The sequence below is a fragment of the Lissotriton vulgaris genome, chromosome 12 (genome assembly GCF_964263255.1).
Source record: "Lissotriton vulgaris chromosome 12, aLisVul1.2, whole genome shotgun sequence".
NCBI lineage: Eukaryota > Metazoa > Chordata > Amphibia > Caudata > Salamandridae > Lissotriton > Lissotriton vulgaris.
In genome coordinates, this window is record NC_141700.1 from 367771620 (window position 1) to 367787280 (window position 15661).

A 15661-nucleotide genomic window follows, 5' to 3' on the forward strand; every position below is an offset into this window, starting at 1 on the left:
GTTAGCGAACCTTTCGCGTATCGGAACTTTGCGATGCGAAGCTGATTGGCCCTCCGGTGTCTGTCAACATTCTAAACAGTCCGGAGCGGCCGCCATCTTGTCTCTCGGTAGGATCGAGAGACAAGAGGAGGCCAAAACAAAGGGGGAAATTACCATAAGGGGGCATAGTAGATCCTCGTTGACCCCCTAGGTTTTATGTGGAGGTTTTAAAAGGGCCTAGGAGGGTCAAAAAAAAAAAAAAAACATTTTTTTTTGCGTGGTAAGCGCCAAGTTCGCGAACCGGAAAGCGTTCTGGGCAGCGAACTTTATGGATAAAAGAATGAAAGACTTTTCTAATACTGTATGTTAATTGTTTGTTGTTTTTCTTGTTTTTTTTGTTTTCTTTTTTTTAAAGTGTTTTTTTTATTTTGATTCTTTTTCATAATTTATTAAACTTTCTAACATTTCAGTGTCTGAAATGTCATTATTTTCTTGAAATATTGTTTGCAATCTGTGAGGTTGCAAAATGTCCTCATTTGCAAGGAGGACATCTACTGCTTGGACACATTGCAGCAGTTCATTATCCAAGCTTTCATCCATAAATTCCATGTCAATTTGTTCAATTAATTCCTGGCTGCTCTCTTGCAGGTCCATCTCAAAAGAAACTTGCTGCTCGCCTTCCATTTTGCCTGAAATTTGGATTAAAAAAATATATATTAGTAGAGATAGGGCACTGTTGGGATTAATTTTAGATAGGCAGTTTTTATCAGTGAATTTATCTTTTGGCAGTGTATAGTATGAGAGTGGAAATAGGACTATAAAAAAGTGTATGTGATTTAACCAAGACAAGCCTTACTCCATTGATAACTATAACAGAGAAGTGTATCTAAATACATTACTACTACAGAGGGATAGTGTATATCTAGCAGAAAAAGTCTACTATATTAAGTTATAGTGCACAATATATTAAATTTTAACTTACCTTCACAAAGAAGTTGAAGTTTTTTGAAGCTATTGAAATAGGAGGTACAACAAGAAGTAGTAGTCAAAATGGCTGTGTTTCCTTCTCTTCCTTTATATATATACAGGTATATAACCAATCAAATGTCAGGTAATAAAAGTAGAAAATGAAAGTAACATTTTCATTGGTTGTCAATTCCAACAATTCAGATGTGTTTTGTGAAGTAATTTACCTCACGGTACTTGGAGAGGTCTACAGGCTAAATGGCTAAATGAAATTTCAATGAAATTTGTGAGAATGGAAGGGATTGTTATGTAGTATGAGCTAATCTATATTTGGTGAGAGTGTCTCTAGTCGTTTTTCTGTAAATTACTTTCCCACCTTTTTTTAGGACCGCTTTCCGGAAAGCGGCCCGGTTAGCGAACCTTAAGCGTCACGGGAGTCCACCATTTTGTGTTTCGGTCGCATTAAGATACAAGATGGAGGGCAAATAATGTTTAGAATGGGTAGAAGGGGTCATGGTAGACTTATCTTGACCCCCTAGGTTTTCTGAGCGTGGCTGAGGAGGCTTATATGTGCGGAAAAATTTTTTTTTTAAAAAAATCCGCGAGGTTAGCTTTCGGTTAGCGAACCGGGTAGCGCTCCGGGGAGCGAATTTTGTGGAAAATTAGTGAAAAAAGTTAGAGAAAAATAATAATTGTGAGTGATCAGATGTAGGGTAGCTCTGAGAAGAGCTTTTGGGTTTATGGTACATTTAGGTACTTATAAGTAGGTACCAATGCACAGTCTTAAATTCAGAATGAAAATTCTGTTGCCCTCATCTGAGAAGTGAACTCCATCTCCTCTGTAGATATCTTGCATGTAGTAACGCAAGTTATTGTTGTACAGAGAGCCCATTCCATGGTCTCTCATGTAAGCTGAAACAGATTTGTTTACATGCTTCCTCGCTTTCTCAATTTGTGGACAAAATTGGTTGGACCACCTCCATTTCTGTCTTTGGCATATATTGGAATATACCAAGGCAGTTTGAGGAAAAAGTGCCATTAATTGCTCAAAGGTGTCCTTTAAAAGCATTTCCAGACCTACCCCTGTCAAAGTGCCCAAATCATTACCTCCACAGTGCACTATTAACAGGTCAGGTTTTGGCAAATGCATAAAGGTTTTCACCAATGGTATCAATTGGTGACATTTTAATCCTCTTTGGCCCAACCACTTAATTTCCACATCTTGTAAATTGAGGTTAGGTAAATTTCTGCTCTCAGCATACCTTTGAGCCCAGTGGATGTAACTATGTCCAACAATCCAGACCTTAAACATGGTGGGAGAAGGTTGTTCTGCAGTCAGATGAAGTGTGGTAATGAAAGGGCAGTTGAAACAGTAGGAGTTTCTAAAGAAAAAAAACTGTGGATTTACAATGCTAATGATTCATTAGCAGTGATTGGTGCATTTCCATTTCTGAAAACAGAAAGTTAGGGTGCATGGATGTGTTCTTTGAAACATGTAATTTGAATGGTCAAGGAAGAAACATTTAATGAAAGATTGCTCTGGATACGCAGGTGCACTGAGAGTTCAGAGTTCAATTGAAACATTGTTGTGTGAATTTGCAAACATGAGAGGTCTTCCAGGAGGTGGTTGCTATGGAAACAAGGGAGAGAGGGCAGAGGGGGGAAGGGTTTTGATTTGAAAAAAGTGAGGGAAGAGGTATGATTGGCTAATATGAGAGATATGTGAAATGAATATCTGTATTTCTGTGCTTTCAATAGCTGCAGCCTTTGGAGTGCATCCTTTTTCTTCTGCTGAAGACAATTTGGTGTATTTCTGAGACTGTTTTCAAAACTCAAACAATATTTGCTAAGGTGAGAAAAGATTTATTTAATTTAGATAGAGAATAGTATGATTTAAGGAGAAAATGATGAAGAAAGCTGTGTTTTTAAAATGTGGTTTTGTCTCTAGTGAAATACTAATAGAATTAGTTTTATAGAGAAATTGTAATTGCATATTTGGTGTAACATTCTGGCATGCAGTAACACAAGTTATTGTGGTACATGGAGCCCATTCCATGGTCTGTTATGTAAGCTGAAACAGATATGTTGTTTTTAAAAACGATTTAAGAAATCAACTACATTTCTGGATATGTACTGCTAGAGCTTCATAGGTTGTTTTGAGCCATATTTATAAGGTATTTGAGTGTCTAAGATGTTATGTTTTCCTTTTAAAATGTAAAGTGTTCCTCATGGGGCAAGTGTCTTGTAAATACGCTCCCACTTGTGCTTGGCAAATTTAGATTTTGATTATGGGAGTTACCTAGCCATGTTAATAGTGTCCCAAAAATGGTGCTAGGGCATTCCAGAAAACACTTTCATGTGTCTCAAGGACATTTTTAGTCATTTCTTCATGAATGCAGGTATACAATTGATTTATATGCTGTGTTTAGAAAACGAATTTTGAAATCAATTAAATTTCAGGATATGTACTGTTAGAGCTTCATAGGTTGTTTGGGGTCATATTTAGAAGGCATTTTAGTGTCTTTGATGTTATTTTTCCCTTTTTAAATGGAAAGCGTTCCTCATGGGGCCCTGAGCAGTTCTTAGCCATGTTATTTAATAGGAAGTGGATAACATGGCTAAGAGCATTTGCTGGAAAATGCATGAATATCGCTGACTTTTCTGCGATATTCATGCATTGCGGCTTTTTTTTTCGCATTTGCGAGCAGTTCTTAGCCATGTTATCCAATGGGAGGTGGATAACATGGCTAAGAGCATTTGCTGGATAATGCATGAATATCGTTGACTTTTCAGCGATATTCATGCATTGCGGCTGTTTTTAATCGCATTTGTGATAAACAATTACATTTCTTGATATGTACTTTTAGAGCTTCATAGGTTGTTTGGGGTCATATTTAGAAGGCATTTTAGTGTCTTTGATGTTATGTTTACCTTTTTAAATGGAAAGCATTCCTCTTGGGGCAAGTGTCTTGTAAATACGCTCCCACTTGCGCTTGGCAAATTTAGATTTTGATTATGGGAGTTACCTAGCCATGTTAATAGTGTCCCAAAAATGGTGCTAGGGCATTCCAGAAAACACTTTCATGTGTCTCAAGGACATTTTTAGTCATTTCTTCATGAATGCAGGTATACAATTGATTTATATGCTGTGTTTAAAAACGAATTTTGAAATCAATTAAATTTCAGGATATGTACTGTTAGAGCTTCATAGGTTGTTTGGGGTCATATTTAGAAGGCATTTTAGTGTCTTTGATGTTATTTTTCCCTTTTTAAATGGAAAGCGTTCCTCATGGGGCCCTGAGCAGTTCTTAGCCATGTTATTTAATAGGAAGTGGATAACATGGCTAAGAGCATTTGCTGGAAAATGCATGAATATCGCTGATTTTTCAGCGATATTCATGCATTGCGGCCGTTTTTTTTCACATTTGCAAGCACTTCTTAGCCATGTTATCCAATGGGAGGTGGATAACATGGCTAAGAGCATTTGCTTCAAAGGTTGTTTGGGGTTATACACCATTTTTGGGAAATTATTAACATGCCTATCTAACTTCCATAATCAAAATCTAAATTTGCCAACCGCAGGTGGGAGCGTATTTACAATAAATTTGCACCATGAAGAACGTAAAATAGCATACTAGACACTCAAATGCCTTATAAATATGACCCAAAACATCTTATGAAGCACTAGTAGTGCATATTTCCAGAAATGTATTGGTTTTCATTTAATGATTTACTTCATTGGTAGGCCTTCACATGTTTTTTTACCTTGGTTATTTTCAGTGAAAATGTTATCTGCAACCATGTGTTGGCCTCACCTCAAATAAACAAAACAGGTGATGGACTGAATGTGGATCAATGACACACATTCACCCCAGTCTAAAGATCTGGGCCTAAACAAATCTTTCGATAGGCTACATCTTATCGTCATCCTGAATTAATGATTTAAAATATTAGGGAGTGATTTATGAGTGTTGTATGCCTGTTTTGTACCATTGAGTGTCATTTTTGTGATGCAGTGCTGGTGGAAAACATTTGCTATGTTAAATAATTAGTAGGGCATTAAGTTTTAGATGACTGTTATTTATTTACTGTTTGGTAATAGTGGTTAATAACATTTTATATTATATTTTTCCACAGATTCAACTGCAGATTCTTTCATAGTTTGGAAAATGCCTACAAAAAACAGAATGAGAAAGGCGAGAAAACGTCAAAGACAGCAGGATGATGTTTTATTGCAGCAGTCCTCTTCCCCAAATACTTGTCAAAACAGCAAGAAAGGTCCGGGTAAGAGCACGAAATCATTCTTAAGAAATATTTGTAGTAAAAAAAGTTTTGCTCAAAAAAATGTTTCAGTTCACAAAAAGAAAAGTAATTTAAATGGAAAGGAGAGACCCATCACAAATGTTACTGGTAGAGGAAGAGATAACTCTGTGCATGATAGTAGAAGGAAACAACAGTTTAGGGACATTCGAAATCGAATGTTCCGTAATAGGATATTAGTTAATTTATTGAAAAATATTAAAAAGAAAGGCCAACAGAAAGCGGCATTTTATAAGAAGAAGAAAAATGTAGAGAAAATTATTGATCATGCTTTTGAAATTAAGCGAAAGTTGTTTATTTTGGTAATCAATAGAATTAGGAAACTAAGCAAGGTAATTTCTGATTTCAAAACAAAAAGTAGATGGAAGAGAGTAGTAAATCGTACTAACTTTTGTGAAGTTTTTTCCGGAGAATGGATGCATAGTTCAAGTTCTGAGGCATTTTTTAATGAGGAGACTTATTTTCAGGATAATGATTTGGTGCATGCAGTTGACATCAGTGGTCGAGCTTATGAAGTGAAGGATGGTTGTCCAGTTGAAAAAGAACAACTTGTGACAACAGAGACAGAAGAGGCGCTAAGTGATGAGGTTTTAGGAAGACGTCGTAAGGGTCCTGTGTACATTTGGAAGTGTAGTTCTATTTGCAGTGTGCGACAGGTTTCCATCAATTTGCTTTGTGATTTTATACGGACATTTAATAAGAAAAGTTTGAAGCAGAAAATGAAGTTGTTGCAAGATTTAGATCCTTGCAGAGTGAGACAAATGACAGGTTTGCGTGGTCATTCACTGGCTTGTCTTTCCAGGAGAGTATGCCAGAGTGTTTTTCATCATTTCAGGATGCTAGCAGTGCATCATAATAAAGTGAGAAAATTAGTGAGAATGTTGTATTATGCTAAGAGTCCAGCAATTATGCTTAAACAATTATGTGCTGCTCTTTTGCATGGTACTGAAATAGATGTGAAGAATATTTGTGAAGAAATTGAGTTTTGTTACTTTGGTAGTAAAGATGAGAATGTTCAAATTGACCCTGAAGTAGAGGGTAATGTGGAAGATAATGTACAGGTTTCTAGTACAGATAATTTTGAGAAGGAAATTGCCACGTTTCAGATGAAATCAAGTGAGAGGCCTAATTTCACTTGTGTATGTTGTCGACGCACTTATTATAAGAATCAGACTAAGGTAGTGGATTTATATGCAAAAAGTGAAAGGGAAAATAATAGTGAATGGAAGGATTTTGCCACATACTTGATGGTAGAAAATTATTTTGATTTGGGATCGGATCAACGTGTGTGTACTTATTGTTGTAATAAATTAAACCAAAACCAGATGCCTGCTAGGGCAGTTCATAATAATCTGGAATTGGTTGAGATTCCTTCTGAATTGAAGGATTTAAATACTTATGAATCTATTTTGATTCAAAGTATCCATCCCTTTCAGGCTATTGTAAGAATGGAGCCAAAGACAGGAAAGTTGCCTCCAGCAGATTTACAGAGAGGATTAAAGGGAAGAGTTGTTTATTTGCCTCTAGATTTGAACAAAAACATTAACACAATTGGAATAGAAAAAGTGGAAGAGGAACCTCTGGTTATCTTGGTTAATGGGGTTCCGACAAAGAATAAGAAAATATGGCAAGATTTAGTGGATGTTAGGAAAGTCAAAAAGGCAACAGTGTATTTGAAGAAAAATAATAAGTACTATAAGAATGTATATGTTGCAGAAGAGGAAGTAAGTGATGAAGAGGATAGCGATTTGTGTGCTGGCCAAATTGAGAAAGTAGAGGCCTCTAAAAGTGAAGAAATATATGAACATTATAGTGTTCATCCTTTGCATTCCAAGGAAGTCATGGGGAATGCTATTGAGTTGTTTCAAATGAAACAAGCCAAAGGGAGTCCCATTAGTGTTTGGGAGGAAAGTTTGGAAGCTCGGTGTTTCCCACAGCTATTTCCCACAGGTCAAGGAGGAAGATATGATGAGCGACCTCATCAAATTCCTGCGTCTGAATACCGAACTTTACGATTGTATGCAGAAGATCCTAGGTTTCGGCAATGTATTCCCTATTTGTTTCATCTCCTGTTTGAAAGCGATCTGTCTGGACTGTCATATGCAGTGAGCCACATCTTAAAAAGTGGTATACAGATGCGAAACATCTCGGCAAGTGACTTTATGCATAAAGTCAATGTCCAAGACAGTATTTTGGATTCTCACTTAATTAATCTCATGGCGTGTCAGCGTGGTACTAATGAGTACTGGTACCGTCGTCATGGTGATTTAAAATGTATGCTGAGGAACTTAGGAACTCCAACATGGTTCCTCACTCTGAGCTGTGCCGAGTATGGCTGGGAAGACTTACTTGAATTTCTACGAGAGGCAAATGGAAATATTGAAAACATTGAATTCAAGACACCTGGAGAACTGTGTTCTTTGGATCCAGTGAATGTATGCAGGTACTTCAATCATAGATTTGAAGCTATGATGTCTTTCATCACAAATAAAAAGAATCCACCTCTTGGAGAGGTGTTGGATTTCTTCTGGAGAAAGGAGTACCAAGCAAGAGGTGCCCCTCATATACATATGTTGTTGTGGATCAAGGATGCACCTAAATTTGGAACAGATCCGGATGACTTAGTGATGAATTTCATCGAACAGTATTCTACGTGTGCTGTTCCAAACGCAACGGAGAAGAAAAGTCTAAGAGAACAAGTTCTTCGTTTCCAAAGCCATCGTTGTGGAAAGTACTGTCGTCGTAAATTCAGAAACAAGGACAAGTTCTACACCAAATGTCGTTTCAACTTTCCACGACCGGTGATTTCTAAAGGAAGAGTGAACAGTTTGATGTCTTCGCTGCGACATAATGTGACGAGGAAATCACCCAAGAATACATACAATTTGAAAAGGAACGAAGAGTCCAAGTACATCAATGACTACAACCCAGTGATTTTGTCCATGTGGAATGCTAACATGGATATACAGTTTGTGGCTGACAACTGTATGGCTGTGGCTCGGTATGTGACATCTTACATCACCAAAAAAGAAAAGACCGAACTGAAGGATATGTGGGAGGACATTTCCCATGAAAAGAGCCTCAGCAAGAAGTTGTACAGTTTCAGTCTGAAGATGTTGTCGCATCGAGAAATCGGAGCTTACGAATGTTCTGATCGATTGTCTTCAGCAAGTCTCTATGCCAAATCCAGGAGTCTCGTTTGGGCGAGTCTTGGTCTTGCTGCAACGCGAAATCGAGTTCTAAAACCTGTCCGGGAAATTGAGTATTTGGCAGAAAAGGAACCAAACAGTACCGACATTTTGAAGACCAACATGTTGGATACATATTATCCAAATCGAAGCAGTCACCTTGAGAATGTTTGTCTATATGAGGTTCTCCAAAATTATATATTCAAGAGGAACATCAAAGAAGATATTGAGAAAGGAGTGTTTGCTGTAATTGGAAGTGAGGGATGCCTGGTCAAGCAAAGAAAATGCCAATTAGTAAACCATCGAAAATTGAGTGGTGAATCTCCAGAAAAAAAGGAGTTTTTTTATTTAGCACTTTTGCAACTTTTCAAGCCTTGGCGTGCAGAAGAGGAACTGCTTGGAGATTTCCTCTGTTACGAAGACTCTTTCAATGCAGCCAAGGAGTCCATAGAATGTCCTGCTTTTTCTAAATATCAAGAAATGCTAACTTTGGAAATTGAGCAGGAAGCAACGATTGCAGCCGAGATTGCCAGAGACAGTTCTCAGGACAGTCAGAGTTCTGTTTCATTGAGTCAAGATCCACTTGGAGGACCTATTATCGAAAATGAAGCTGCCACTGCTATGAATGAAGTAGAAAGAGCCATGGCACATGCTCAGGAGGATTCAGTTAACTTAGAAGACTTGGAAAAACAACTCAACGTTGAGCAGAGGAAAATATATGATGAAGTTACCACGGAAATTGAGCACGGATTAAGTCATGAGAAGAACAAGTGCTCATGTACATCGTTGAAGCCTGTCCGACTGTACGTGAGTGGAGAAGCGGGAACTGGAAAAAGTTTCCTCATTAAAGCAATCTCTTGTTATTTGCAGGAAAGGAGTGAGTCATCGCTGTCTTGTGTTGTTACCGCTCCTACTGGACTGGCAGCACATAACATTAAAGGTATTACTTTGCATCGTCTACTGATGCTGCCGGTGGAGCATGACAACAAATTACAATACAACAAGTTATCTGGAGATGCTTGCTGTGAAGTTTCAAGAGTCTTGAGGAAAATGAAACTACTTATCATTGACGAAGTAAGCATGGTTTCCAATGTCATGCTTGCCTTTGTGCATTTGAGAATGCAAGAAGTACTTAAAACTGAATATGATGTGTTATTTGATGGGAAACACATCATTGTTTTCGGAGATCTTCTGCAGCTGACACCAGTAAAAGGTCAACCTGTGTTCAAAATACTCACGCATGAAGATACCAGGAAGTGCCTAGGGAGCATTGGCAACGTCAATATATGGTTAAACTTCAATTATGCAGAACTGCATCAAAATATGCGTCAGGCAAAGGATGAAGATTACAAGAATATTCTACAAGATATTAGAATTGGAAAAGTGACTGAGCATGGGAAAGAAGCTTTAAATGCACGATTACTGTCAAATTTATATCCCAAACAAGAGATTGTGCCTGAGAATATTTTTCAGAAAATTACTGAGAAGAAATCCGGGATATGTCTCATGCCAACTCTTGCAGAATGTGCCATCTTCAACAACAAAATGTTGAATTTAGAAAAGCAAGAGATTGTGAAACTTGAAGCTATCGACAAATTAGAGCATATGGGATCAACAATTATTTTGTCTGAGAATTTGAAATCAAAATTGGATTCATTAGAGAAGACTATATCTAAAACAGCGGGTTTTGAAAAGACTTTGAATATGTGTTTAAATTGCCGAATTATCTTGAGAAGGAATTTACATGTAGAAAGAGGTCTGGTAAATGGATCAATGGGTAATGTTGTTGATTTTGAGAAATACAGAAATAGAGATGGAATAGAATTTTTAAGAATTAAATTTGATGGCATTGAGGAAGTACAGCAAATTGGTCGTTGTTCTGCTAGGTTTTTGCTTGTTAAAGACTTATATGTTCGCCGTAAACAGTTTCCTGTTTGCTTGGCATATGCGGTGACAATCCATAAATCGCAAGGTTTAAGTGTAGACTGTGCATTGGTGAATATTGGCAGTTCTGTGTTCAAGGAGGGTATGGCATATGTGGCATTGTCACGAGTTAGAACTTTATCGGGATTGTACTTAATTGACTGTGATGTCACAAACATTTGTGCGGATCTAGATTGTGTTAAGGAATACAATAGGTTAAGAAGAGAGTATGCGCCACATTTGCCTCAATATCCTTTGTCTGAGAAACGTGTGGTAGGCCGCAAACGTAGAAATAGCAGTAATAGTAGGGAGGTTGTTGCAAAAAGACTAAAAGTCAATGAACCGAAAATTGTTAGCAGAAAGAAAGTGGATTCTGTTGAAGATGTTGTCGGTTTTCAATTTGAAAACAGTTCTGGTGTCAACTGCTATGCAAATGTAGTGGTTAATGTTCTCTTTTCACTAGAGAGTTTAAAAGAACAGATTCTGTTGAATTCTGAACAAATTTTATGCTGTTTGTTGAATTCTGTTTTCGAGAAATGTAGCACTGATCGAACAAAAGTAGAAAGTGTGTCTGAAGTTCGTTATCTGTTAGATGAATGTTCAGGTCAAACAGACTTCTCTGAAAATAATCAGCAAGATTGTCAGGAGTTTTTAATGTATATGCTTGATATATTGCAAGTTGAGGGTGTAGATGTAGATCACCTGTTTGGGCTTTCTTATCAATGGCAGCATGACTGCGAGAATTGTAGGGTATCAAGTACTACTAGTGTAGACTCAGAAAGATTTATATATTTAACTTTGCCAGACAGTAAATCAGTCTCCTTTAATAAGCTAGTAAATGCAGCGGATCACAACATGGAGTGTAGCCAATGTAAATCTGAAATGATGTCAACATTACTTATACGTAGATATGGACAGTATGTCATTTTAATGATGCAACGATGTAGGCCTGATGGATCAAAATTGTCAACTTTAATAAAAAAATTTGTGGCTTCTCAGCTTTCAATATCAGGAAGGACTTTTGTAACTGTAGCAATTATCTATCACGATGGTCCTTCAACAACTTCAGGACATTATACAGCTTATTTAAAGTCTCGAAACGGCTGGTCATTCTGCAATGATTCCGTTGTAAGTTTCAAAAAAAAATTGCCGTTTGACCTTAAAAATTCTTACCTGGTGTTTTTAAAACCAAAATTTTAAAGAAAGAATCTCGAGATTTCCTGTGAAGAATTGGAAAAGGTTCATCAAGTTGAGGGAATGTAAGTCTGCAATGCTGTCTAGATTATTGGTCCAAAACTTTTAATTATAATGTTATTTTGTAAAATCCGACTATATAAACCTGATGCAAGTAAGTCTGCTTCATAGTAAGCAGTATCAGTGTCATAGGAAAAGGAGAACATGAGTGACAAAGAAGAGTAAGATATTAGTAGTCCAGGATTGTGAAAATAATCTCAAATGTTTTCTTTTTGAAAGTTGCGAAAATAGAAAATGTCGGGATTTGATTGGAAGAATTACAAGACTTGCGAATCGCGGCAACATGATTTGGCCTAGTGGAAACATGTGATAGAATGAGAGAAGTCTTTTTTTCTATGTAACATATTTTTCGTATCGATGGAGGTTTTCTTTCAGAAAGTGGCGGGCTGAAAATATTTATAGCACAACAGAGTGGATGCTGTTCATAGGAGATCCTTCGACGTCATTGAAAGTAAGTTAATTTTAAGGAGTTTTGAAATCAGATTTCTTAGGTTGTATGGGTTTTTTAAACACAGTCATTTTGATTGTGTTTTTTTTTCCCCGCTGTTACATGATGAATATCTTCAAGTCACTGATTTAAGTGAAATTTGATACATTCTGAGAACAGCAAAAATAAACCATTTAACATGTATAATTAATGTTATGCTTTTTGTACTTATGATATACATTTAGAAATGTGAGGTAGATATGGAGAAGCTGAGTTTTCTGTAAGTGTCAATTTTAATGCTTACAGTGCTGTACTTCTGGGTACTGTTTTTTTTAAAAAAAAAAGAAATAGGCCTCACCTCAAAGAAAGCTCTTGAAAGTACACATCTTATTTGCATCCTAAAACAATCATTTAAAATGTTAGACACAATTTTATGATGGATTTACATCTCTTTTGCGCTGTTATTGCATCACTATTGTGAGACATAAGCAATGCAAAAAAAGCACCATGTTCCAAAATAGGCCTCAGTTCATCAACATCAAGATACAGTTTCTTTAAAATATATATATTTAGGATTGTGTAGGGGACGTAGAGAAGCAGAGACTTCTGTAAATGTCCAAGTTGTTGAAAAACTGTTTGTTCTTGAACCTTTTCCCTTGTCTTTTCTAATTTTTAAATACATGTTTTAATATTTTTGGAAATGTTTGTTCTCTGTTTTACAGATTGAAAGTATGAAAAAATATTTTAAAAAGGTAACAAGAATTATAAGGTACATGTTTTCTACTCTTTTTACCCGCAATGCACTGCTGATGATGTCACTGACACTATCTCTCATTTACTCTCTATAGCTGTCTTTCTTTTTACATTATTCTCTGTTTACTTCCCTTATACTAACTCTTCTTTTTTTTAAAAAAATATTTTTTTGGTTCGCTTCCAGTTCGCGAACCGGTCAGCGAACTTGAAGCGAACCAAAAGAAATAGAGCTTGCCAGAGTGATAAACATTCTAGCAATTTTATTTGAAAGGGGGGGTAGTTCTGAAAAGAACTTTTTTTTTTTTTGTTGTTGTTTTATTTTTATTTTTTTTTTTTCTGAACATTTTTTGATTTTTTTGTATTTTTAGAACAGTTTTATGTTTTTTTTGTGTTTTTTATGGAGGGGAAACAACAAAAAAACAGGCATTGAAAACGGCTCAACAGGAGCAAAAAAAAAATTACTGCTTGGGTGCATTAGGGCACTTATGGTTTTCGAACACCATATTAATCAAGTTGACGCTCATGTTCCCATACGACAACATAGCACCACAATATATACAAGTAAACCTCATATGTTTAAAATTGGGTTGAATATTTGGCACAGTTTCCTGTGCCTCTCTTCCTGTCAAAGACATTGTAGAGGTAGATCTGGCCACAGGAGTTGTCGGGGGATTGTCTTGTAGGTCCCTTAACTCAGCCCGGCTGTAGTTTAAGGGATGCCACCTGGTCATATGTCGATGCATAGTATAGTTGCCCATACTATATTTTTTCTCTGTGCCTCTAGACAATCTGTAATCACAGATGAGGCAGGTGGCATATTTCGCGTTCACCTTCTTCTCCCCTGGAGGGATGGAAAAAAACTGCCAGATGAAACTGGTTTTTCTCTTAGAAACACGGGGCAACTCCGGGATAAATTGTTGTTGATCTGTATCCTCTTCTTCTTCTTCCTCCTCTTCCTCTTCTCTGTTGGAGGTAAATTGACTTGGTGGTCCTCTCTTCTTATGAGGAGGTGTAGGTGGTGGTGGGGGTGCACCAGCTGCAGCAAGTATGGAAGCCATTGTTGAACTCCAGGTAAATGGTCTTTCTCTCACCAAGATGAAAGTCAGAGTGAGGAAAGAAGGAGGGGTTTACATGATTTGGGAAAAGCAAAAGTTCTAAACCAATGAAAAGTGTTATTTTTAGGTCACATGACCTAGTCATACATCATTTGGAAACCAAAAGTGAAATGAACCAATGAAAAGTTTGATAAACAAGTCACATGACCTGTTCCGCTTACATTACGCGGTCCGCGCCGCGTCTCGGATCGCTTCCGGTTAGCGGTCCGGAGCACTTCCGGGAGCGCTAACGCAGCGCGTCATTAGACGCATTACGCGACAACGTGATACGTCGCGCTTCCGCGACGCGTCACAGTTCCGCTAACGTAACGTTGACCGGTTCGCGGACTAGGTCGCGGCATCAAGATGAGCTAACGGAAAGCTTCCCGGTTCGCGAACTAGAAGCGAAGAAAAAAAATATTAAAAAAAAATTATTAATAAACATCTAAAATATATTTTAAGATTTAAAGAAGAATACATTTTACAGCTACAGATGTTAGCTTTTAAAAAACCAATGAAATTCACAGAAAAAACCATAGGTTATAGACCATATATAGTTAGGAATTTGCATTTACAAAACCTTGAAAATTCAGTGAAAAAACCATAGGTTATAGACCATATATAGTTAGGGATTTGCATTTACAAAACCTTATTTTACTCGCATAAAACCATTGAAATTCCATATATAGTTAGTTGCGCTAACTATATATCGCGCACCCGCAATCCACTGCTGATGATGTCACATATTACATCATTCATGACATGGTCAGTGACATCACTGATGACATCACTGATGACATCTCAAATGACATCACTGATGACATCACTGATCACAACATCCAGTGACTGTATGTTTCTGTAAAGTGTAAATATGTCTTACATATTGAAGAATGAGTGGATGTATAAGTGTCTGGATGAAGGATTTAGTAGGTGCATGACTGACTGTATGAGTGAGTGATTAAATATGTCTCACTGAGTGCATGGGTTAGTGACTAAACTGTCTTAATTTGTGCATTATTATGTCTGTTGTTCTGTAAACTGCTGCATGTGTTGATAAGTAGCTATATGAGTAACTATATGGGTTATTGATTGGTAGCCCAGGTATTTGTATGAGAGACTGAGTGTGTGTGGGGGTGGCTGGGAGGTGTATGACTCTGTGCATAGATGTGTGAGTAGTTGATTCCCTAGGTGTATGGTTTCAAAAGTGCATGTGGAAACAGCTGTATGGGCGGTTGACTGTGTGCATGAGTGTATTGGTGAGTGAATGGATATCTCAGTGCTACATGTCAAAGTAAGTACATATGTAAAACACAGTACATGTGAGAGTTGACATATATAAATAACTGTGCATAAGAGCCAGTGAATGTGTGAGTGGCTGTATGGATCATTGTAAACTTGTATCAGGGATTGTATAAGAGAGTAAATATGTGTTAGTATATGTTTGAATAAGTAAAGTTTGTATAACTGTATAGTTGAGGAAATGGAGGTGTGATTGATTCTTTGCATGACTGACTAGGTGTGTGAGTAACTCCATGGATGAGTGACAGTCTGTGAGTGTCTGTGTACACTGATTGTATCTAAGGTTATATTAGAGTCTGAAGAGGTTCATCGTATTATCACATGAATGATATCATCAGTGATGTGATCAGTAATGTCAAATGAGATGTCATCAGTGATGTCATTTGAGATGTCATCAGTGATGTCATCAGTGATGTCATTTGAGATGTCATCAGTGATGTCATCAGTGATGTCACTGA

The 15661-nt window shown here is 37.1% G+C and overlaps 1 protein-coding gene across 1 annotated transcript in view; it reads left to right on the forward strand.

Annotated features, from left to right (window-relative positions):
- The window catches only part of LOC147674072 (cysteine-rich venom protein tigrin-like), a 457335-nt gene that overhangs the window by 387752 nt on the left and 53922 nt on the right, over positions 1-15661 (forward strand). The window lies entirely within an intron of this gene.